General features: G+C 36.4%; 1 protein-coding gene across 1 annotated transcript in view; it reads left to right on the top strand.

Annotated features, from left to right (window-relative positions):
* Positions 1–1102: 1102 nt before the first annotated feature.
* Positions 1103–23752, top strand: part of PTPRD (protein tyrosine phosphatase receptor type D) — a 626044-nt gene continuing 603394 nt past the window's right edge. Inside the window, exon 1 of the mRNA XM_045580211.1 lies at positions 1103–1124. The gene's annotated coding sequence lies outside the window, so the exon portion shown is untranslated. The remainder of the gene's footprint in view (positions 1125–23752) is intronic.

The following is a 23752-nucleotide window of genomic DNA, read 5'->3' as shown; positions in this document are numbered from 1 at the left end:
CTTTAAGGTGTAGTTGACATATGCTGTGCATGTTAATGCACACAACTTGATGAGTTTTGACATTTGTGCATACCTGTAAAGCCGTCGCCACAATCAAAATAACGAATATATCCATCAACTCAAAAAAATGTGTTATGGCTTTCTGATACCTCCCTCCTCACTTCCCTACCTATGTCTACAGATAACTACAAATCTGCTTATGTCTCTTAAAATCACGTGACATTTTCCAGAAATGTACTGAAGTGTATTCATACTTCCCTTTCATTAAACTACTCACAGAGAGTCTAATTGATTTCTTTAGTTTCACTCTTACAAAAAGAAAACAAAAACAGGTGAGCACATTTAATGCAAATCATTGGGAAAATACCAGCATGGTTGTCCAGTTATTGAAATGGCTTGTGAAACTTCTGAAATACGGCCGCACTTTCATAAACTTGTATCTTTTTTACTTTAATAAAAACATATTAAGAATACACTTCTGTTTTTAATTAAAATCTCAATAAGCCTTTGCCTCCATTCAGTGTTGAAATTCAGATTTGTCTCTCTATTTTTTCTTTTTTTTTAACATTATCATCGTGGTTTGAGAGATTGTATTTTGCTAGAGAACCAGTGATGTTCGTTAAAGCAACTGCGTGGGCTCTGTGTGTGTTTACCAAAGAACTAAATCTTAACAATGTAAAAAATTTCTTACAATGCAAGGGATACATCATACTCTAAGAATTGTTCAAAGACTTTTCTAACAGAATTTTTTAAATTTAATATTTGATGATTATATATAACTTATTTCAGAGTATAAATACTTCTGATTATGAAGAATGTTAAATTAATATTCTGAACTGTCATTTTTCTTCCCAGAATAATTATAGCATGTTTTTGCTTCTTTTGATTTAAGAAAGAAACATTTTAAGTGGCTTTTTACAACAGTCATCATGAAGGGAACTGCCAAAATACAACTAATTTCACTTCTCTTTGGAATTTGACATTTTCCATAGCTGAGGAATATAAACATACATCACCTAAATGAGCAGTATTTTAATACCATCATTTTTACAACTTTTTAACTATTGTCACATTTCTTCATTTAGGTAGACGTGTGGTGAACAACTGTGGGATCTAAAGAACAGGTAGGATTCAAAGCATGCTTAAGTTTTTGTTGTTGTTAATCTTTGAAATTTTCTTTGTTTTGTTACTGAATAGTATTTTTTAGTACTATAGGTTGTAGCTTCCGAGAAAAGTATTAGCAGTTTTATTATGGAGCATGAGGAACAAAGAGAACTTCTAACACTTTCAGGTTATTCAGAAGCTTTAAAAACCCACATGAATGTTCTGTATATGGTAGATAGAGGTAGAGACATTATAGATAGATTAAAATTTCAAGCTCAAAGAAATGAGTATGTTTTTATGGTCAAGAGTGATTATGAATCCATAGCATAAACTTTTTAAAAATTTTTTCTTTATTGATTAAGGTATTACATATATGTCCTTACCACCACCACCCCACCATTGCCCTCTACCCCTCACTCATGCCCTCATCCCGACTATGGTGTCTCTGTCCATTGGTTAGCCTTATATTCATGCATACAAGTCCTTTGGTTGATCTCCCTTCCTTACTCCCACCATCCCCTACCTTCCCTCTGAGGTTTGATGGTCTGATAGATGCTTCTCTGTCTCTGGATCTGTTTTTGTTCATCACTTTATGTTGCTGATTATCTTGCATAAATGAGTGGGAACATGTGATATTTATCTTTCGCTGACTGGCTTATTTTGCTTAGCATAATGCATCGCATAAACTTTTACAAGTTATTATTATTTTTTTACAAAACATATATTGCTATAGTAGTCTTATTCTTACCTCATTAGAATAAGTCAGTGAATGGTTGATTTTAATGCCCCAAACCTACCTCATGTAGAGCCATGATTCAGCACCTGAGAGTTTGGGCAATGTCAGATCCATCTCAATACTGGAATGAAATGTGTTGGGTCGATGAGGGGGCAGCCATCAGTTAATGGAGTAAGAAAGGAAACTGACATTTTTTCTATCCCAAAAAATAAATGATAAAGTTCAGCAAGATAACATTCCTTTTATTAGCATGAAAATAAGAGCAAGTAAAAATTCATTTGTAGCATAGTTTGGAAACTGTGCTTTGTGTTTCTGGTTGTAGCTGTTCGTTGTTTTTCTGGTGAGTATTATTGTCTCTTGCCTCTCAACAACTGACATATCTTGGGGAAAACATTTTGGTAATTTATGGTCCACCATTAAAAAAGCTATCGCAAATATTATTTTTCATAACTATAGAGCAGAGTTCAATGGTGGGAGAGTAGAGAGTGTCCTTCACTCTGAATTCAAAATCCTGGGTGAAATCTCAACACCACCCTTAAGATCCAACCTAATCACCTCAATGGTTTCATTTTCAAAGGAGTCAAATACTACCTATGCACAGGATTGCTATGGCATTTGAACAAGTTATCATTCTGAAAGTATTTGGAACTTGCATTAGTAAATGACATAACCGGTGAGACTTGGGATCTAGCTCCCTAGAGTTTTCTTTAAAAAAAAAAGTTATATATATATATATATATATATATATATATATATATATATATATATATATATATATTTGATATCAGAGAGGAAGGGAGAGGGAAAGAGAGAAACATCAATGAAGAGAAAGAACCATTGATCAGCTGCCTCCTGCACGCCCCCTACTGGGAGGTCAAGCCCACAACCCAGGCATGTGCCCTTGACCTGAATCAAACCTGGGACCTTTCAGTCCACAGGCTGATGCTCTATTCACTGAGCCAAACCAGCTAGGGCACCCTCCTTCCCCGCCCCCATCAGAGCTTTCTGCCTGAAATCCTGAGCCACACAAGTGAATTTGCAAGGATTGTTGTAGATATTTGTATTTGTAATTCAACTTTATAATTAAAAAAATGTATTTTGATGGTAAATCAACTTACCATTTTAAAAGCTTTAGTCATCACTTTCATGGTCCTATGTCTGGAGTTCAGAAAAATCCTTTAGCCTTATAAAAACCTCCACCTGCCTTCTGATGCCTTACATTCCTTAAACAGGATAAAGCTTGGGCTCTCTCCTCTATTTCAAAATATGATTTTTAAATCAATCATGTAAAGAATATATGATTGCCCCTATTTCCATGTGAATTCTCAGGAAAGATGAGCAGCATGACTAGGATAACCTGTTAGGAAAGGAGAGGAGCTGGAATTGGGACCCAGCACTCTTTCCACAGCTCATGTACATCACAAAGCATCCTGCTACCTTCCTTACTAAGATACAATATTTTCATAAAGATATTTCTAGAAATATTATCACAGTGATTTTATCCACAATGGTGTAGACAGAATATTTGATGGAGAAGGGGAGGGGGAGCAAAACTGATTGCTAGTTCCAGGGTGGGTGAGAACAGTTGAACAGTAAGTAGTAAGACAGTTGCCCTAACTCAGTGTGGTGCCTTGGAAAAACTCTGTGGGGAGGTGTAAATCAGCACTCAAAAAATCATACAACTCTTTCCTGCTTGGTCAGTTGACAGCAGAGTCAGCCTCAGGTCCTCTTGCAAGTGCCTTTAAAATCCAGTTCATCTACATTTCCATGATAACAAAGCAGACAAGTCCCATATCCTTTCTATGATGACATAGCAGACAGGTCCTATATTTCTCTCTACTTGTTGGAATTTTCCTCCTCCTTAACAAAACCCAAAAAAATCCTCTTTTCTGTATGCTCCTGCTTTTCTAATGTTGGTGTGAAATCTCTGGTTACTCTGAGTATACGTGCTGAAGTCAGGGAAGAGGATAATTTTATATCCAAATGCACATTGAACATTCCTTTAGAGACACCACCCTCTTGAATTTCTATAAGGAAAAAAAAAAAATCTGTTGGAAAAATAAAAAGGAAGCTCCTACTTGCTTGGTTAATTATTTAATTTAAAAAATAATTGTTTGTAATTAACTTTATTAAAGTAAACCTGTTTCTTTAGACAATTTATCTTAAATAGACTATTGAACAAAATTTAGAAAATAATAATTTTCTTTCACCTCCTACACACACACACACACACACACACACACACATACAAACTTACACATATGTAAACACAGATTATAACAAGGTCTCTTCCCCTTTTCAATAAAATATTTATATGTTTTTTAGAATAAGTAATGTTGAAAAAGTGATTTTGGAGAAAAGTTTAAATGATTGAGCCTTAAATGTGCTATGACATTCTGAATAGTAAATAATCTATGCCTATCAAACACTGCACTTTTAGTCTTCATCTTACTTCATAAACAAGAGGCTGACTGTGTTTTAGAAATATGCTTTCATTGTGCTGAGACCACAGTATAGATTTCTCTTTCCTCAAATTGTCTCCACTCTAAACACACTGCTTAATAAAGATGACAGTAAAGTTAACTTGATTGCAAGGTAGCTGTATTGTTATCGCCATAGATAAACACACTTATTTTCTCATTGGAGTATTCCTGGTAAGGCATTTCCGGGTAAGTATCATGCTTTCTTCTGAGTTGATTATGATCTTATTCACTCTAAGTAATCATATAGGTATCCTTTTTTTAAGGCTAGATTTAAGGCATAGAAAAGTTCAGAGGGAAAAGGTAAGCTACTGGATGGTATTTTTCAGGGCCTGATTAGAAACAGGATGTTCTTATTGAGAAATATTTGGAGTCTCACACAAAAGCAGGAATCTAAATAGTGCAACATAAGCACATTGGCATAGATCGTGAAAACTTAGTGTTATCTTGGGATCATGGGGAAGTTGTATTTACAATATCAACTTCACTCATGAAACTCCAATAAATGCTTCCAGAAAGAAATGAGGTAATAGCAATGAACCAAGCAGTTGTTTATTTTGCATGGCTACCTCTATATTTCCAAGGAAAATTATTGTTCCCTGCTGAATCTTACAGAGAGCTTACAATCCACTTGCTATAGAAAAATGTTCATTATCTACAACAAGTACTTACCATGAGGATCAGATGGCACCAAGAGGGCAAAAGTGCAGCAGCCAAGAAGAGTTCAAGGGTCAGGAAACACTGAGTGCGATCTCATTGTTTGGCTGGTTAAACTACAAGAAAGGATTCCTGTTACTTAGAAAACGTGGCTTCCACATTGACCCCTTCAGACCACTAGAGTGCATGCCATGCCCTTTTGTGAAGGAGAGGAAGCATTGAATTAGTTTGGACCCATCACTATCACTAGGAAAAAGCCATGGTGGATGCTTCTCAGTGCCGTTACACCAGGATAGTCCCTGAATTTTGATGTCATTTTTGGGAATCTGCTCAAGGCAGAGTTGGTCCTTCCTGCAGTGCCCATATATTTCTAACCGTGCAATAGTATTAATACTTGGATTTTCTAAACTCTCTTTCTACATATTTACATTTTTTGGGGGGGAAATGTCAGTATTCAAATGGGCTATTACAGGATAGGGGGTTAACTGACTCTGATGCTGCCTACAATGTAGCAGGGAAGAGAAGAAAGGAAGGCTTGTTGCTTGTGCCCTTTAGGGCAGGAAGAAAACCATTATTGGTTACCAGTAAGCATGAACAATTACCAAACATAGAAATGAGAAAGCGTCCTTCCATCGTTGAAGACTCTTATTGTTAGTTCTGTCTTTGACTGGTTGCTTCTTTGCTAGCATCAATATCAATGATAGAACACAAGAGTGATATCCAGTACTATGGGTTATCCCCGCGGTACATTTATTGTCCCCATCACCTTGACAGTGGTTTCCAAGATTAATTCAAGTGTCAGTGGCCCCATATATTAATTATTGCTGCAGAAGCTCTTCACAAAACATCAGTTTTTTTTAAATTCTAATTTATTTATTCACAAACAGTTGTTACGTTTTTACTCTCTAGATGTTGCTATACAAGTAAATTAAAAATAAATACTTTATTGTTGAAAGTATTACAAATCCTTTCCTCCCCCATAAGACATCAGAGTTTAGCACTCTTGTCATTTTGATGAGAAGTCTCTAAAGCCTCAGAAATTGAAAACAAACAAGCACACAGAACTGACTGGAGTTTTCAAATATCAATGCACTGAGGGTTTTTTAAATTAGCATACGCACTATCTGAATTCCTCCTTTTTATTTTTTAAAATTTTCTTTATTCATTAAGGTATCACATATTTGTCCCCAACCCCATCCCAAACCCCTCCCCACGCATGTCCCCATCCCCCTGTTGTGTGTGACCACTGATTAGGCTCATATGCATGCACACAACTCTTTTGCTTGATCTCTTAATGGAAGATTAATTAATTTAAACAATAATATATATAGTCATCATTGCCAGTCTTGATATGAAATGATAAATGTTGGATCTGATTTTCCTTTCTAAGGAAGGTTTTCTTTCCTATTTCCGTGAGGGACACAATTCCAGTCACAGTTTCTGAGAATGCGTTCGTGGGAGTGGGTCTGAAGTAGGGGATAGACATTTGCTTATCTTGCTTAGGTCCAAAGAGTCAAAGGAGGCTCTTGGATGAGCCCACAGTGGTTAGGGCCATTGCACTGATGCAGGTAAACCGGGATCTTATCTAGGGATCTTACCCCTAGGCTTGCACCGTTCAGGTTTGCAGAGATGCGCTGTATTTGGCTGGGTTGAGGGTAAGGGGGTTAGTTAAGTGGCCAGGCACCACAGCTTGTCCTCAGGGAACATTAACTCCCATTCTTTCTGCCTCTGTTAGTGTGATTTGTTGTTTTTGCTTCATTCAAGACATCAGGCAGTCAAAACACTTTGCTGAAAAAATTTCTCTGAGAGAGTGACCCGCTGCCTAATAGATATTTGACACAGCAGATATTTGGCAATATAGGACAGTGGACAGTGAGTGCAAAGACAAGTCACACTGCACCTTCAGCAGCAGCACATAGACTAAAATTGGAACTACACAGAGAAGGTGAGCATAGCAAAAGCAAGTCACATATTTCCTTTTAGCATTGCTGAGTTTTGTAAAATTTTGTGAAGTTTCACTCTTCTACCTGATGTTACAGGATGTAATGGCAAAGGAAAACCCTCCCATGCAGATAATGGTGGTTCCTGGTCCTGGATGGCAGGACGACAAACACACGTACCTATGATACCACACTTGAATGGATGGAGCTTAACAAAAATTCCAATATTGTGTAAATATGCCTTGTCCTAATACCAGCTCAAAGTAGAATAATCATTTCACATTGTAACTAGTTTACCCATATCTCTGTGTGAAAGGAAAGCATCTTGCCTTGTTTGATGTGTTTAGCCATGAATATTAGAAACCAACTCCCCTAACTGCCCTGAGTAGTCATCTCAAATACGGTGAATGACACGTGGCCCATGGTACTCACTCTGTATGTGCTGGGCAGGTGTATTGGTCTTCTGTGCCGTGGAACAAATGGCCACAAATTCAGCGGCTAACACAACAATAATGTATTCGCTCACAGTCTCTATGGATGGGCAGAGGCACTCCCTACCTGGAACTTCTGCAAGAATGCAGTCAGTATGTCAGCCAGGGCTTGGTTTTCTTCTGGAGGCTCCACTGGTAATGGACTCCCTTCCCTCACTAAGGTTGTTGGTAGACTTCATTTCCTTGTGACTATTAAGAGCAAGGGATCGGCTTCTTACTGTCTTTTGGCGGGAGGCCTCTCTCTGTTCCTAGAAGCTGTCTGAAGATCATTTCCCCATGGCTCTCTCTGCAAGCCCTCTCATACATGGCACCATACTTTTTTAAAGCCAGCAAGGAAGAAATAGAGCCTTTGGCATCAGTCTGATAGCAAGATATCAGGGGAGTGAAATCCTATCACCTTTGCCAAATACTATTGGTTAGAAGAAGCATGTCACAGGCCCTGTCCAAGATCAAGGGGACATTTTATGAGAGGAGGGGAGCCTGAGGACCACTTTAAAGTTATCTGCCAAATAGTTATCATCATACAAAACAATATCAGGGGCAGTCCTGAAATCCCAACTTTGAAGGAAAATATAAAATCACAATAGAGGGGGGAAAAATAGTTAGTTTTGCCTTACTAAAGAAAATGTAAAATAGCTGTTGAAGTTGTCACTACACTAGATTTGTGAAAACACCATATTTATAGCATTTCCTATTATAAGAGGCAGAATCTCAGGCCATAGGAATGCATTTATTTTTATTTATTTATTTGTTTGTTTATTTATTTGTTTGTTTGTTTGTTTGTTTTATTGTTTTCCCCCCATAGGAATGCATTTTTAGAGATTCTGACAAAGAATAGTGTGTGGACCTCTTTCCGAGCTGAGTGCACTCTGACTTTCCAGGCTTTGAGTAAAACAGTTTGTTCTTAATGCACAACTCTTTTGCCTGCTTTTATTTGGCCTGTAACAACCACAGAGGTGATTATACACTGTGTAATTATATGTTGCAGTTAATACCATTTTACCATCTATTTATCCATAGGCCTGTTTTCTCACATCAGCACTTAATTCTATAATATTTAACCCAAAAGCTCCAGGCTTACAAGTCTTCCAGGATGTGAAAATAATAGACAAATTATAAGTTATTCCTTGAGGGAACAGTGTATTGGGACATGTGAGACCACGTAGCACTGGAACAGCCAAAGCTGGTGATCCCTAAAGAACTCCCACCTGCACGTCTTCCTGGGATTCAAAAGCAGATAACGATTTTTTTAGTGCCCCTGCAGACCATAATTGCCACTTTCTACTTAAGAGCAGTAATCTCCAAGGTAACCAGGATACACACTTTACAGAAATTTATAACTGGGGCAATCTGAGTTATGAGCATACTACGTATGAACCCTAATTCAAATGAGATTTTTTCCCACACCAAGACAATAAACAAAAATTTTTATTCATATTGTCTTGTTAGGGATACCCTATTTGTCTGTCATATAATGAACATGTGACATTTTCAGCCCACTACTAACCCTCCTCACACATAACAGCGATCATGTGACAATCCAATGTGTGTGTGTCAGTTGGGACCATGTCAGTTGGGAACACTTAAAAAGGGTTGAAGAGGGTTTAATAAAATGATTATTCACAGACAGGCAGGGTTTTCCTCAAGCAGATTTTTTTTAAATTCTTGATTTTTAATTGATGCTGTTTTCCATTTTTAAGTGATTTTAATTAGCCTTCATTTCCATAACTTTGAATTTGAACTATCAGCCAGAGGTCAGTAATAGTGCAATGGCTTACCAGGAAATACTGTCTCTAGTTTTTTTTCTATAAAAGGGATCATCTGTGTTTATCTGATTGGTTCCCTTTATTTGACTGGATAAACTTGTTTCTATGGAACAAAGACTTGAATTCTATCTATAATTTTTATACTGCCTGAATAATTCTAAAATGCAGATTTTTGCGTGTCTCATCCCTGCTTGGGTAAAGACAGTTGAGAAAATGTCCTGGAAAATTATCAAAAAGAAAAAGTGATGGTTTTAAGAAAATATTGTTTTAATGAGGAAATTAATTTAAGATATTCAATATCTGACTAAAATAACTTCTAAAAAGGGAGACCACATAAAATCTAAAGAATGAAAATATCAAAGATATAGCAAAACAAGGAATTTAATGTTTTTTTGTGAATGGAATCTTTCATCTCTGTCTAGCCTTATTTCTCTACCCTACTCCCACTTATGCTTTTGTACCACTGAATTTATCATATTGCTATGCTTTTGTACTACTGAATCTATCATATTGCTTCCCCAAAGGTTGGCTTCTTTATGGTATCATCACTTGTATATGTGTCTCCTTCAGTTAGCCCCATGGTACTCTAAAAGATTTCCAATAGCCCTTATCATGCTCTATTATCATAACATATTTATATGTCTGTACTTTCCAAATTTTGGAGAAGAATTTGAAGGTAGGTAATTCATCTAGTTTTTCTTTGTATTGCCAGTGGATTATCTGTAATAGACTTAAAGTTAATATTTATGAACAAAGGAATTAAACCACACACAAAACTTGAGAGGTCTATAATAATGTTTTTCAATGTAGCTGCAAGAATTTATTAAGACTTTATCAACCATAAAGGTGTCAACTTAATAATTATTTTTAATGTTATTTATTGATTTGAGAGAGGAAAGCAGAGAGAAATATTAATTTGTTCTACTTATTTATGCAGTCATCGGTTGATTGTTGTATAATGCCTTGATTAGGGATCAAACCCACAACCTTGGTGTACTGGGACAATTATTTAACCAACTGAGCTATCTGGCCAGAGCCTATTAATTCTTAGTACAGTCAGAATGGTCTGAATAAGGAAATGAGTAAACAATTGAGCCATTTTATAGGAGTTGTATCTTTTTCCCCCCAGTTCGAAATCAGAGAGATGATATCATTGTCTGGTCTTATCTCTAACTTTGGTAGTTTTCTAGATTTCATTGATGTATTTTCTAATCACCTATGTGCCAGTAGCTTAAATAATTGTGGCATGTATTAATTCACTCGTGCCAATCTGAAAACCTAGAACACTATAGGATTTGAACTTGTCAAATGGATGAACATAAAGGAGAGTGCTTAATGCTGAAAATGAAGATGATGGATAATTTTCTAGGTTTCATATTCTCTAGAATATGCTTAGATCATTAATTCCCTTCCCACATATCTACTGTTTCCCTGAAAATAAAACAGTGTCTTATATTAATTTTTTTCTCCCAAAGTTGCGCTATGTCTTATTTTCAGGGGATGTCTTATCTTTCCATGTGCTAGGTCTTATTTTCGGAGGATGTCTTATCTTCAGGGAAACACGGTAGGAGCCACTTCTCCCCACTCTCCACCAGAGACCAGTGGTATAAAACTGATTCAGAGACACTGAATTCAAATCAAGGATATCAAAACAAAAAAGACTGGGGATGAGGCACTAGTCAGAAATCATGAAAATTAAGCTCAAATATCCTCCCTAGACACCAACCACCAACTCCTAGTGTATCAGAACAAGGATGAAAATGGAATATTCTTTGGAAACACATAATGTTCCTTGAGAAAACATCCACTTAAAACTATATATAGAGGTTATTACTCCAAAGTAAAACAATCTCATTACCCATCACTTTGTCATAAAGCCTCCAAACACATACCTACTGACATATAACTTCCCATAGGAGCTTCTGATGGCATCGCTCAGATAGTCAAGGATGAGCAGATGGATGAGGAACAATTTCAACATAAAAAAAAAATAACAAAACAAAGATACAAATCATTAAAAAATAATAATTAGATAAAAATTAAAGGATCCTGGATATTTATAATATTATAGGAGATAGCAAAAATATAAAAGGAGAGGTAAAAGACATAGTTGAGAAAATGTCCTGGAAAAAATATCAAAAAGAAAAAGTGATGGTTGATAAGAAAATATTATTTTAATGAGGAAATTAATTCAAGATACGCAATACCTGACTAAAATAACTTCCAAAAAGAGAGACCATATAAAAATCTAAAGAATGGAAATACTAGTACTAAAAGACATGATTCTCCAAATTAGAAGGATCCAATGACTGTTTAACATATGGATTTTTAAAAAGAGTTACAGTGTTATCCTGCCTGGTGTGGCTCAGTTGATTGACCATTATATCATGCACCAAGAGGACACCAGTTTTCTCTCTCTCTCTCTCTCTCTCTCTCTCTCTCTCTCTCTCTCTCTCTCTCTCTCTCTCTCTCTTTCTCTCCCTCTTTTCCTCTCTCCCTCCCTCCCTCCCTTCTTTTCTTTCTCCTTCCTTCTTTCCCTCCCTCCCTCCCTCTTTCTTCCTCTCTCTCCCTTTCCATTCCTCTCTCTCTCAAATAGACCAAAACATATTTCTTTAAAAAAACAAAAAAGACCTCCTGTGATGTATAGCATGGAAACATTACAGAACAAACAAGTTAAAGATTATAAACCCATGGAGTAGAATAAAGGCAGTGAGAGGGCAGTGGTGATCACAGGTCAGATACTGAGGAATGGGAATAAAAATGGCATCGTAGTTCTCAACACAACATTTAAAATTAGGAAGCTAAAAGGCAAGAAACTTTCAAACTTCTAGAGAGAAAAGGATTTCCACTTAGAATCCAATATCCATTCAAACTATTAATAAAGTGTGAGGCTGTAATAAAAATAATTTCAGACAGGCAAAATAAGAATTACTGCCTATCATAAGAAACAACTGAAGGACATGCTTAAGCAACACTTACCAATTAATGACATAGAACAAAACAAAGATCAACTAACAGGCCAAACACAGGAAAGAGGTGAAAGGAAGCACCAATAAAATAGTTCTATGTTGACATCTAAAGCAGCAGGTTCAGATTAAAGTAGGAGGGGAAAGCACAGATATCTTTGAGAGTTCATGGAAAGTGTGTAGCCATTTCTGAATGTTTAGAAAGAAATATTGATAGGTTTGTGTTAGGTCTATTGGAACTTTTTTAGAATTAAGATAAGGCCAGGCACATAAAGTAAGTTTTTAAAATTAGTCAGGACTTGTTCAAAAGAAGATAAATTTTTATTATGATCACATTCTTTTCTCTTAGATTTTATTTGGAGGATGATGAAGATTATACTATCCCTGTTCCTCCTCCAGCCTGAGCTATCTTAGGAGCTGACAGTTAAAATAAAATGACCTGGTGAGGAAAACAAAATCAAATGGTTGAGGATGGAAGGTTAAAGCTGAAAAGATCTATTGGACTTTAATTTCAATATTTTCCTAAGACACATTACCTTATATTTCTATGTATACCTCTAATTCCAACCTTACCCACAGTTTGAACTAAAAAATTAGTTTATCTTTATATTTATTTTTCCCTAATGATTGTGGGTTGGAACACATGCTCTCTTAAGCTTACGTTTTAAAATAACAATGAAGTCAGAAGAGTTTACCATTAGATAAACTGACTTGTTCTTGCTATGAATAGATAAATCATTAAATGTTACATGTAGTCAGTCAGCTTCTTCTACCTTAGCTTGCTGTAGGCCAGGGCAGAGGAAGAGAAAGCCATTAGATTTACTTGTCTATTTACCTTTTTGTGCTAAATGTAAATTTCACCAACCAATCTTACAAACATTTAATTCCCTCCCTTTTTTTCTTATATACAAATACTATCTTATTAAATAGAAATATTTTGCTATAGAAAAGAAAATTCATATTGAAAAAAGTCTACAGGGTCATTAAAAGATTTAAACAATTAATTGTACCATTGACTCCTTACTATGATAAAGTATAAAACTTTTTTCTTTAAATATCAGGAAAATAAAATTAAAATATAAGTATTGCTCCCTAAAATTAATGATAAGACCAGTAGGCAGATACTTACAGAATATCTTTTCCCAATTTCAGGGTAGAAATAGCAGGTAGATTATGTGAATAAATATGGTAATTGAAACCTAATGGGAATTGCAAATTTAGAGTTTCAATCTCCATTTTAACAAGAAGAAGCCACTTACAGAGAAAGAACTCTGGGGATCAGTGACTCTTCAGAATAGCACTAGCCTTTAAAATTGAATTCATAAATACCAAGAGGATGGATGACTCTTGCTTTGTCTATTTCCAAACATAGAATTTCTTTTTAAAATCATAGGTTTTGTTCGTTTTTGAGAACAAGAACTATAAGGACATGAAGAAGAGAGGAGGAGGATTCAAATTTATAAATTATGCATCATTTTATTTACTCTCATAGCCTTTCTATTGGAGGAGGACCTAGAATGATAGATTCAGACATTAATGTTGAAAATCATATTACAATGTCAGTTGGATGCACCTCCATTCTTTCTTTTGACAGCTAAATTCATGTGCTTCAGACATGAAAGTGAAAGAAGTCTTGGTTGAATTAGTTGCACTATGCTTCATTCTTAAACCAGACACCAGCCATCTTAGAGCTCATTGATGGAGATTAAAAATTATTTAATTTATGAGGAGGATAAAAAAGTGCAGGTTATTCACATAGAAGTCCCCAAAAGTTCTCTGGTAAAGGAAATTTCAGAGTCCTGTATTTCCCAGATAATCATTAAATGAATAGTTTTATTTTTCTACAGCGAAGACTTCAGCTTACTGAAGCTAGTTAACTGATCTAGAATATTAGCTCAGCCACTGAACAATTAGAAGTAAGAATATGTCTGCCAGACATACCCAATTATGATAAGTCTTGATTTACTCCTTTAAGAAGAAAAAGTGTCTCTCACTTAAGAAAGTCATAGTTATTGCCAGTGAAGCTTGCTAAAATGTATTAAAGAATAATAAAGTGAACTTTATTAAAATGCACCCTTGGGAGCAATCCCATCATCCTCTATAACTGAGAGAGCAGAAAGTGTCTACTGGTCCTTCTTATACTTAGCTCTTTATAGATGACTTTTTACCAAAATGATTGGGGGAGTGTAACTGCAGTCACCTTTTGAAATGATCTATAATGTTGGGTGGCTCACTCAGGATACAGATTAATTTTACACCTCCTTTTTTTGTTCATCCATTATTTTAGGCATGATCTTAACTTATGAGAATTATAAATTTATTATTTCAATACATGATATTAATCATTAGGCACCATTCAGGTGCCATTCACAAGCTACTTTCATATATAATACAAATGCTATTTCATCGATTCACAACAGCCAAGCAAAGTAGTTGCCATTTTTAATCTTCACTTTATAGAGAGGAAATTGGGATTCACACCAAATCTTCCATTTCTTCTGTATTGTTTAAAATGTTTAGGAATGAACTAAGAAGATAGAAAGTGGTCAACACATATTCTTAGTTGGCTTATTATTAAAGTCCACTCGTTAGTTGAACTTGCATTATTTTAATAAATGGAAACAGACTATGTCATGTAGCCATGACAGAACTATTTGGATCTTTCCTCCTGGATATCCATTCAAAATATATGCACTGGACTGTACAAAGAGTGTGTCTAATGAAGGAGTGAATGATTCCAGCAAATGTGCTATGGTCTCTAACGAGTTTAACACCTGGCAGATAGGCAAATGGCACTGAAAATGAGCTCATTTTTGGCTTCCTTATGCCCTATTCAATTGAACAAAACATGCATTAAAAATAAGACCATATTCCTTTGTCTTACATGCACACGTGTTTTGAATCTGAATTATGGCTCAGTCAGTGCACTTAGAGAGAGTAATTTCATTAGCCTGTTCCTCTCTTTTGCTCTACCAAGAGATGAGTTTTATGGGTTTCAGGGGAGGTTTTATTTTCAACCCTACCTCTTGTACATGGGCAGTTTCACCTTCTGTCTCCTAATTTGCAATGTGGTTATATCATCCAAACATAAATTTCTTTTCTCCCTAGCACTTTTTCACCTTTCAAAAATGGGAATGAACCATATGACTAAAGAATGTCAGGAAGGGAAACATTTGGGAAGAATTAAATGGGATGCAATCATTCCGGATCTCGATCATCTTATCCAACAAGAGCCAAGTAAGAGAACAGCCACAGAGAGTTATGTGCCAAAAGTTTAGAATTCCAGAGTGTTTAGAACAGAAAGGTGATTTAAAATTGTCATGGTTATATAGCCCCAACAAGACTCATATTGAGATGGTTTGAATGTAAGAGATTAGATGAGGAAATAAGATTTTTATTTTATATAATTTATTTAAAGTATTTCATGTAGAGCCTGGAGATATTTCAAAGCTTTTGTAACATACTCTTAAACTGTAAAATGGACTATAGTAACTTGGACACTTCCTAATCACAAATCACACAGATAAGAATAATATTAAATGCCAAAACATATCATTTGGAAACTTTTAGTTGACCTTAAATTCTATTAAAAAAAACAAACAAACTATGGTGTATAAATGGTCAGAATCCATAAGAACACAACATTTCTCTAAAGAGGAAATAGAAAGAGCATGTATACCCAGCATTTGTCTTTGCAATGCAGCAAATAACTGATGGCATGATGGTACCATTCTGGAGGGGGGTCTATTTAAGGGTAAAGTGGCCCTACGGCCAGGAAGTGGATAGCTTATTTGAAAGGTACAAAATTGCCTGGAAGTTTGTTATTGATTTATTGTTTTGTGCCTACATGTTATAATGTGATTAGGCATTTAGAGATTATGGTTTTTCTGATTTTGCTTATAGAGATAAATCATTAATAATTGTGGTAAGACAAGTCTTTTACTAGCTATTGAAGACCCATTCCAGAATACATGCTAGTTAGGGAAACCTAGTTAAGGAATTTCAGTTGAAAAGAGCAATTAGACAACCAACTTGTTTTATTGAGACATCAAAGCCAAGTTCTGTCTGTTGTAACACCTTACCACTAAAAAGAACCCACACTAGAGTTGAGTAGATGACTCTTCAGTTGACTTTAGACCACAGCACTCAAACACTTAGATCCAGTTGACAATCACCACCATGGGACCAGTCATATCTTAGATATCTTCCCTTAAAGTGTTTACTTCCCCAAACCATAGTCAAAATATATTTATATCAACTGCCCACAGTTCCTTTCAACATGCACAAATTTGTGCACTGGGCCCCTCGTATTTCAATAATAGTTACAGTTGGGAGATCTAAATACAGTCACCTAATGTATTCTGAAGACACAATGATCCAGTGGTGTTTTTATGAATTAGCTCTTCAGGAGTAAAAAACATTTAATGATTTCTTTAGTTTAAATACTTTTACTGTGACTGGTTTCCAGCCATGGCCCCACTCACAAAATTCCTAAATATTTGCCAACAGGCTTTTATAAATCAGTAAGAGTTTGGTCAAACATATCACTGAAAGTAATATTGAGAATCAAAGGGGGAATGTTGCTCAGGCAGCCTTCTGTGCACATAGTGCATTTTGGTGGCCCTTCCTTGATGGGGTGCAAGCAATATCTCCAATGGGAAAAGCCTGTTTAACAGGAACAGCTGCAAGTCCTAATATGAGTAGGCAGTTAACCAAATTACTGAGACATGGATTTGGACATGAAAAAGCAGAAGCACAGTATCAAATTAAAGCCAAAAAGCCAATTGTTGAGCTCTGGTTGAGTTGGTTGGAGCATCATCCCATACACCAAAAGGTTGCAGTATCAATTCCTGATTCGGCTGTGTATGGGAGGCAACCAATCAAAGTTTCTCTCTCTTCTCTCTCCCTCTCTCTAATTATTTTTTAAAAATTAAATTATTGAAATTAAAAATGAAATAAGTCTCACTATACATAAAATATTAAGTTCTACAAATTAGACCTCAAAGGTGTGGAAAATTCTGTTTATAAAGATACACTTTTTACTATAAATTTCCAACTTCTTTAGGCATATAATTAATTATAGAAGAACCAGGCATAATTTCCAAAAATGGCAAGAGTAAGTTTATATAATAGAATAATTAATTTTACTTTTCACTGTTATTAATGTAGTCACTCTTTAAATTTTGCTTCTGCAAATCAATCTCTAGTATGAGCTGACTAATTAATGACTTCATCATTACTTGGCTTTCATTCAATTATTTTAACATTAATTTATACATAGGAATTATTAACATGCTTTAGTTCCTCATTAACATTAAAATCTGAAAATACTATTTTTTTCTGAAAATCTTGTGGTAAATATTTTTTTTAATATATTTTATTGATTTCTTTACAGAGAGGAAGGGAGAGAGATAGAGAGCTAGAAACGTCCATGAAAGAGAAACATCAACCAGCTGCCTCTTGCACACCCCCTACTGGGGATGTGCCCGCAACCAATGTACATGCCCCTGACTGGAATCGAACCTGGAACCTTTCAGTCCACAGACAGACACTACCACTGAGCCAAACCGGTTTTGGCAATATTTTTTTTTTATATTGAACATTTTATTTCTCCCTTTACCATGCTACTTCCTTGTTCACTTGAAGGGACTAAATATTCTATCTTCTATATATAATATATAATATCATATTTTATAAATCAAGCTTTGTTCATACTCTTTAGAAAGCAAGGGAAAACTCTAGTTTTGATCATGAGAGTACTTTTATTAGCATTCCAGAATGTTGTGTTAAAAGGGGCTTGAACTCCCCCACCACCAAACACACATGGGATTCTAGTAGTAGAAATCTGTTAGTGCATGGCAGAAATAAGCTGGACAGAAACCAGACAGGTACTTATGAAGGAGAACAATTCTGAAAGGGATATAAGGAACAGAAGAAGAAAACTTTCTCTTTTTACTCAGGATGACATGAGGTGTAAAGTCGCATGAAAGAGTGGATTTTAGAAGGCAGCGAGTTAGATATCTGAAGTAGCAGAGTTTATATTTCAAAAGTTCGTGTATGAATCATTCATTTAGAACTCATTAGGGTGTTTTTTCACAATAGAAATGCAGTTCAAAACACTAGTCCAAAAATCCCATCAAAGTTCTAAAATGGTTCTGAAATCAAATTGATGGAATCTCTGAGCCTTGGGTACCCCCTAACTTCTCCTAAATCTCAGATGTGTGAACCCTGATCCAGAGCTTTTGGTATTGAATCTGAAGAAGCCTCCTAGTTTCATTTATCTCAGAGTGCTGGGATAAAAGAGGCAGGAAGTTGTTGTCTGAAGCAAACTCCCTAATTTGCAAACAGTGTTAGGTTGGAGTCCCAGATCCTAATGACATTTCTATGACAAGGCACTCGGGTTTTCTGAGTTTCACTTTCTTGCCAGGCAAAAGAGGAAAGCTACAAATTCACAGACAGTCTAAAGGCTCCAACCTTCCACCCCTTCCTCTCCTGGCCCCAGGTGGAATGTAAGTTCCAAAGATGTAGGGATCATGTCTGTCCTGCTGATTGCTGCACCCTCATGACCCAGGAGAGTGTTTTGCTTATAGTTTGTGAGGCATTTCTGCTGATTATGTTACTGGATAGACGTGTGAATCGGAGGTGCCTCATAAAGAAAAGATGCTCTTTCATGTTAATTCTTTTGTCTTTTTTTTTCTATAATGAATGGCTTTAAAATGGGTATTAGCAAAAGTACTGGGAGGCAGGATAACTGTGGCTGTTCTTTGGTTGGGTCATTTGTTAGCAGTCTTCACTGGAACGGTTTATATGGCAAATTACATCTCACCTGCAGCGGGGACATCTCCTGTGCCCTGTCCGTTGTGGGTGTGCTTCTGGCCAAAGATCCCCCAACTTATTTCTCACAGTTTGGTTTCTGTGAGACCATCGCTCTGCTTGGAATAGAGCAGCTATTTTCAACCTTTTTCATCTCATAGAACACATGAATTAGTTAATAAAATACTGTGGCACACCAAAAGATAGGTAAAGTTTGATTCACTCACACTGCATGGCTATTGTTGTATTGGCTCTTGTCATTTTTTTATTGGACAACCTAAGGGAAAAGAGGTCAGTGCCCCTGACTAAAGAATCAGCTATTGCACGTTTGAAAAATTATTGCGGCACACCGGTTGGAAATCCCTGGTATATCCCTCAGGTTAATACACGCATGCTGGTATGCTCACTCTGCTTAGCAAGGTTTAATTTCGTGTGTGTTTAGTAGTCAGATTTGATAATAGCCATCTAAGGTGGAATTTATCAATTATGCTGAAATGTTTGTTTTTAAAATGTCAGGTGTCCAGATGGCAAAATGGCAAGGGGGGTCATTAAAAAATGCTGAGACAAACAGAATCTTAATAAATAAATTATCTTCCTAGTTGTGGAGGTCCATAGCAAAGGTGAGTTAAAGGGAGAAAAAAAAAGATTAATAGGTGAAGCTTCATAAAGTTAGGTGGAAACAAGCATCTTGAGGTGAAGCACAACATAACTTTATTTTTATGTATTTATATTTTCCCATTTCTATGTCTCTTCTCTCCATTTCTACCTGCCTATCTTTATCCAGGAATTACGCCCTCTCATCTTGTACATGATAATGGCTTTTCAAAAGAGAGGATTTATGTTAGTGAAGAAGTCAAACAATGGTGCTCTTGCTATTTGCGGTTCATCAAATTATTTTTCTTCAACTGCCAGGGTTCCACCTCCTTGTTTCCCTCCACATGGCTTGAGCTACAAACTTTGAACATCAAAATAGGAATCTACAACATTTCTCAAAATTAACAAGATTATTTTGAGCATATTTTTTTGTTTGTTTCTGTGGAATCTATACATCCTGGTTTTGTGAGCAGAGGAATATCAGTTACATAGGACTGTCAAAATACTCCCAGCCATGTTAACACATCAGGAGAGAAAATAATACTGTGGATCATTTATTTTTATATTCAACTTTTACTTATAATAGAGAAAAATGAAAAGGCAGCTTAAATGCTTAAATCAGAGAATTGTTTGCCAGTGACAATTCATCCAAATGATATTTTACAACTATTAAGCCTTTTTTGTTGTTGTTGTTGTTAATCCTCGCCCTAGGATATTTTCCCATTGATTTTTAGAGAGAGTGGAAGGGATGGGGGAGAAACAGAATAAAACATTGATGTGAGAGAGACACATCAATTAACTGCCTCCCAGAAGCACCCCAGCCTGAGCCAGGGATGGAGCCTGCAAGTGAGGAAGATGTCCTGAACAGGAATCAAACCAGAGACCCTTCAGTCTGCTGGTCAACACTACCCACTGAACCAGCCTGGCTAGGGTAGCTATTCAGCCTTTTCTTAGTGCACATTCTGAATATTGACAGACATGCATAGTCCTGGAACCACTGCCTCCACCAAGATATAAAACAACGGCATCACTCCCCAGATCGCCTCCTGCCTCTTCCTAGTCATGGCCTCCCTCCACCCCTATCCTCTGTCAACAACTGCTTGTTCTCGGTGGTTTTCCCTTTCCCAGAATGCCATAGCAATGCAGTCATGCAGTATGTAGCCTTTTGTGTCTGGCCTCTGTCACTTAACATAATGCAGTTGAGATCCAACAATACAATTGCATGTCTCAAGAGTTTGTTTTTATTTTTTAACTTAGTAGTATTTTATGCATGCATATGTCACAGTTCATTTATCCATTCACCAGTTAAAGTCTTCTGGGTTGTTTGCAGTTTGGGGTGATTTGAATTATAGCTGGTGTAATATTTCAGTATAATTTTTTTATGAAAACATGTTCTCTTTTCTCTTGGGTAAACACTCAGAAGTGGAGGAGTAGAATAGTTGATTTCTATGTTAACTCTATGTTTACTTTATAAGAAGTTGCCAATTGTTTTCCAAACTGGCTGCACTCTTGAATTTCTTCAGTCATGCTTGATGGTTCAAGTATTTCCATATCTTCACCAGCAGTTGGTATTGTCCATTAGTTTTTCTTTTCTCTTTAATTTTAGCCATTCTGAGAGGAATATCGTGTTATTTCCCTTGTTATCAATTATTAACCAATAAAATGTATGGAACCCATGTCTAGAAATACATGTTTAATTAAAGAAAGATATATTGCCGTTTTTTGTTTGTTTGTTTGCTTGGGGGGGGGGGCTCTCTGTAATGTCATATTGCATCAGTTTTTCTCTCTCCACTCTTGAGAATGGGTTTGCAGCATTCATAGCATTGTAATAAATAAATTAGTGTTATGCATCCTAGAGGGAATTTCTCAGGAGTCAGTATATAGCACAACAAAACCTGAAACTTCTGTGATTAGTTCTGCTTTGATTCTCTGGAAAGAAAACAGAAGTCAGTAGCACCTTCTGTGTTAGTGGCATCAGATTTCGAATCTGTGAATATTCTGGGTATTTATGATACGATACGGAAGCACCATCTTTAATAATACTCATCCAAGAAAGTGATCAGAGGTGTCAAATCACGTGTTGAGTTGAAGAATAGCTTGACCTACTGTGGCATTTTTCAAACATCCCCTTAAGTAGAGAGAATAATGAAAATCATTTCCCCACAGGAAGGATCAACATGATTGGTGTATGGCCAAACTTTGTTTCTTATCCCAACATGAGGGTGGGGAGGATGTAATCTCTTTACAGCATATTTTAGACATGATAAGATTTCACTTGTGAATATATCTTTGTGTGTCTCTAACAGATCATGGCTTTTATTTAACATAACAATGCCATTATCACACCTAATAAAACAGCATAAATTATTTAACATTATCAAGTACCTAGTCCATGTTCAAATTTCCCTGCCAAGATTTGGTTGTTATGCCTGTTAAGACTCTTAAGTTTCCCCTACTTTTTAAAATGCTACACACTGTCCTAACTGTTTTTAGCTCAGTAGATAGAGCATCAGCCTATGGACTGAAAGGTCCTAGGTTCGATTCCAGTCAAGGGCATGTACCTTGGTTGCAGGCACGTTTCCAGTGGGGAGTGTGAAGGAGGCAGCTGATCAATGTTTCTCTCTCATGGATGTTTCTAACTCTCTATCCTTCTCCCTTCTTCTCTGTAAAAAAAAAAAAAAATCAATAAAATATATTTTTTAAAATTAAAATGCTGCACATTTATTAAAGAATATTGTATATCTCCATATAGAATATCTCTCATAACATCCCTGTGGTTTTGTTAAAAATGTTTCTCTACTTTGTGTTTCCTCTATCTGATAGTCAGATGTAGAGGTTTTCTTAGTTACTTTAAATATGTATAAGGAAGACAGGAGGGCTGATTTGGAGAGATTGAAATTACACCATTATTGCCATCTTCCCCCAACGCAGCAGAATACTTGCAAGGTGTTCCCTTTAGCTTAATTTCAAACCGTGGGATGGGAGTAGAGCAACCGAAGGTATTTTCTGTTGCATAGAAGATGGCCACCAAGTCGTTAACTTGATATTGCTCAGTCCAGTGCTACCTTTCCACGCTCATCGCTCAGTGTTATCCAGCATCACTCTTACTTAACCCTTTGCCTTGCCTTCTCGCATTACATCTCAGTATTGAAGAAGCTAATTTGTTCCTCTTCAACATCTGCTCACTACTCTGTTCTGATCTTTGATCATTTGACAAAAATCTTGTTCCTGCTCTTCAGGCAAACAGTGCACTCCTGCTACCCTCTGCTTGCCTCCAGTCTCCAACTCTGAAGCCCCAGCTAGGCTCTTTACCCACTACATGACTCCATATGTTCAAATTTCTTTTTCTCCATTGCCCTGAAAGAGCTAACTCATTCACAGTGCATCGTGAGAAGCAGATCATGCTATTCCCTCCAAGGAGATCCCTACATGGTAGAATCTCAGTGAGGATGCGAAATGAAGCAAGTCATTTAAAGCGATGGGTGGGGAAGTTGATGGATTGAGAGACAGTGGCACAGAGCAGGAGCTGGTTCTAGAACACAGGAACCCTGCCTGCAGATTCATAAAACTCCCTTCCATCTCACCCTCCTTGGCCCCTCTAAATCCTATACAGTCGTCAACATGTTGTTCAAGTCCTACTTTGTGAATAAACCTTAACTGAATTCATCCACATGTACCAATGCCATACTTGTTCAGAAAATTAGCCGATACTGGTTTGGCTCAGTCATAGAGCGTAGGTCTGCGGACTAGAGGGTCCCAGGTTCCATTCCGGTCAGGGGCATGTACATTGGTTGCGGGCACATCCCCGGTAGGGGGTGTGCATGAGGCAGCTGGTCAATGTTTCTCTCTCATCGACGTTTCTAGCCCTCTATCTCTCTCCCTTCCTCTCTGTGAAAAATCAATGAAATATATTTAAAAAAAAAGAAAAAGAAAAGAAAAAATTGATGGCATGCAATGATGTCGTCTTCCTCTAAATGCCTCTAACAACTATCCCTTATTACACCTATCACAACTGAAGCCTCTATTGTCATTTGCTCATGTTCATATTGTGTCTCTCTGTCTAATAATTGTGATTAAACAGTTGTATACCTTTTGGGGTCTACCAGAGTGGAACACAAGAATAGTCACTTAATAAACCTTTGATAGATAAAGACAAAATTATTTGTTGAATAATTGAACATTACTGAACTAAAATATTCTAGGCA

The sequence above is a fragment of the Pipistrellus kuhlii genome, unplaced genomic scaffold (genome assembly GCF_014108245.1).
Source record: "Pipistrellus kuhlii isolate mPipKuh1 unplaced genomic scaffold, mPipKuh1.p scaffold_m20_p_12, whole genome shotgun sequence".
Lineage (NCBI taxonomy): Eukaryota > Metazoa > Chordata > Mammalia > Chiroptera > Vespertilionidae > Pipistrellus > Pipistrellus kuhlii.
The sequence above is the reverse complement of the archived record's forward strand: the minus strand, read 5'-3'. Positions and strand labels throughout refer to the sequence as shown.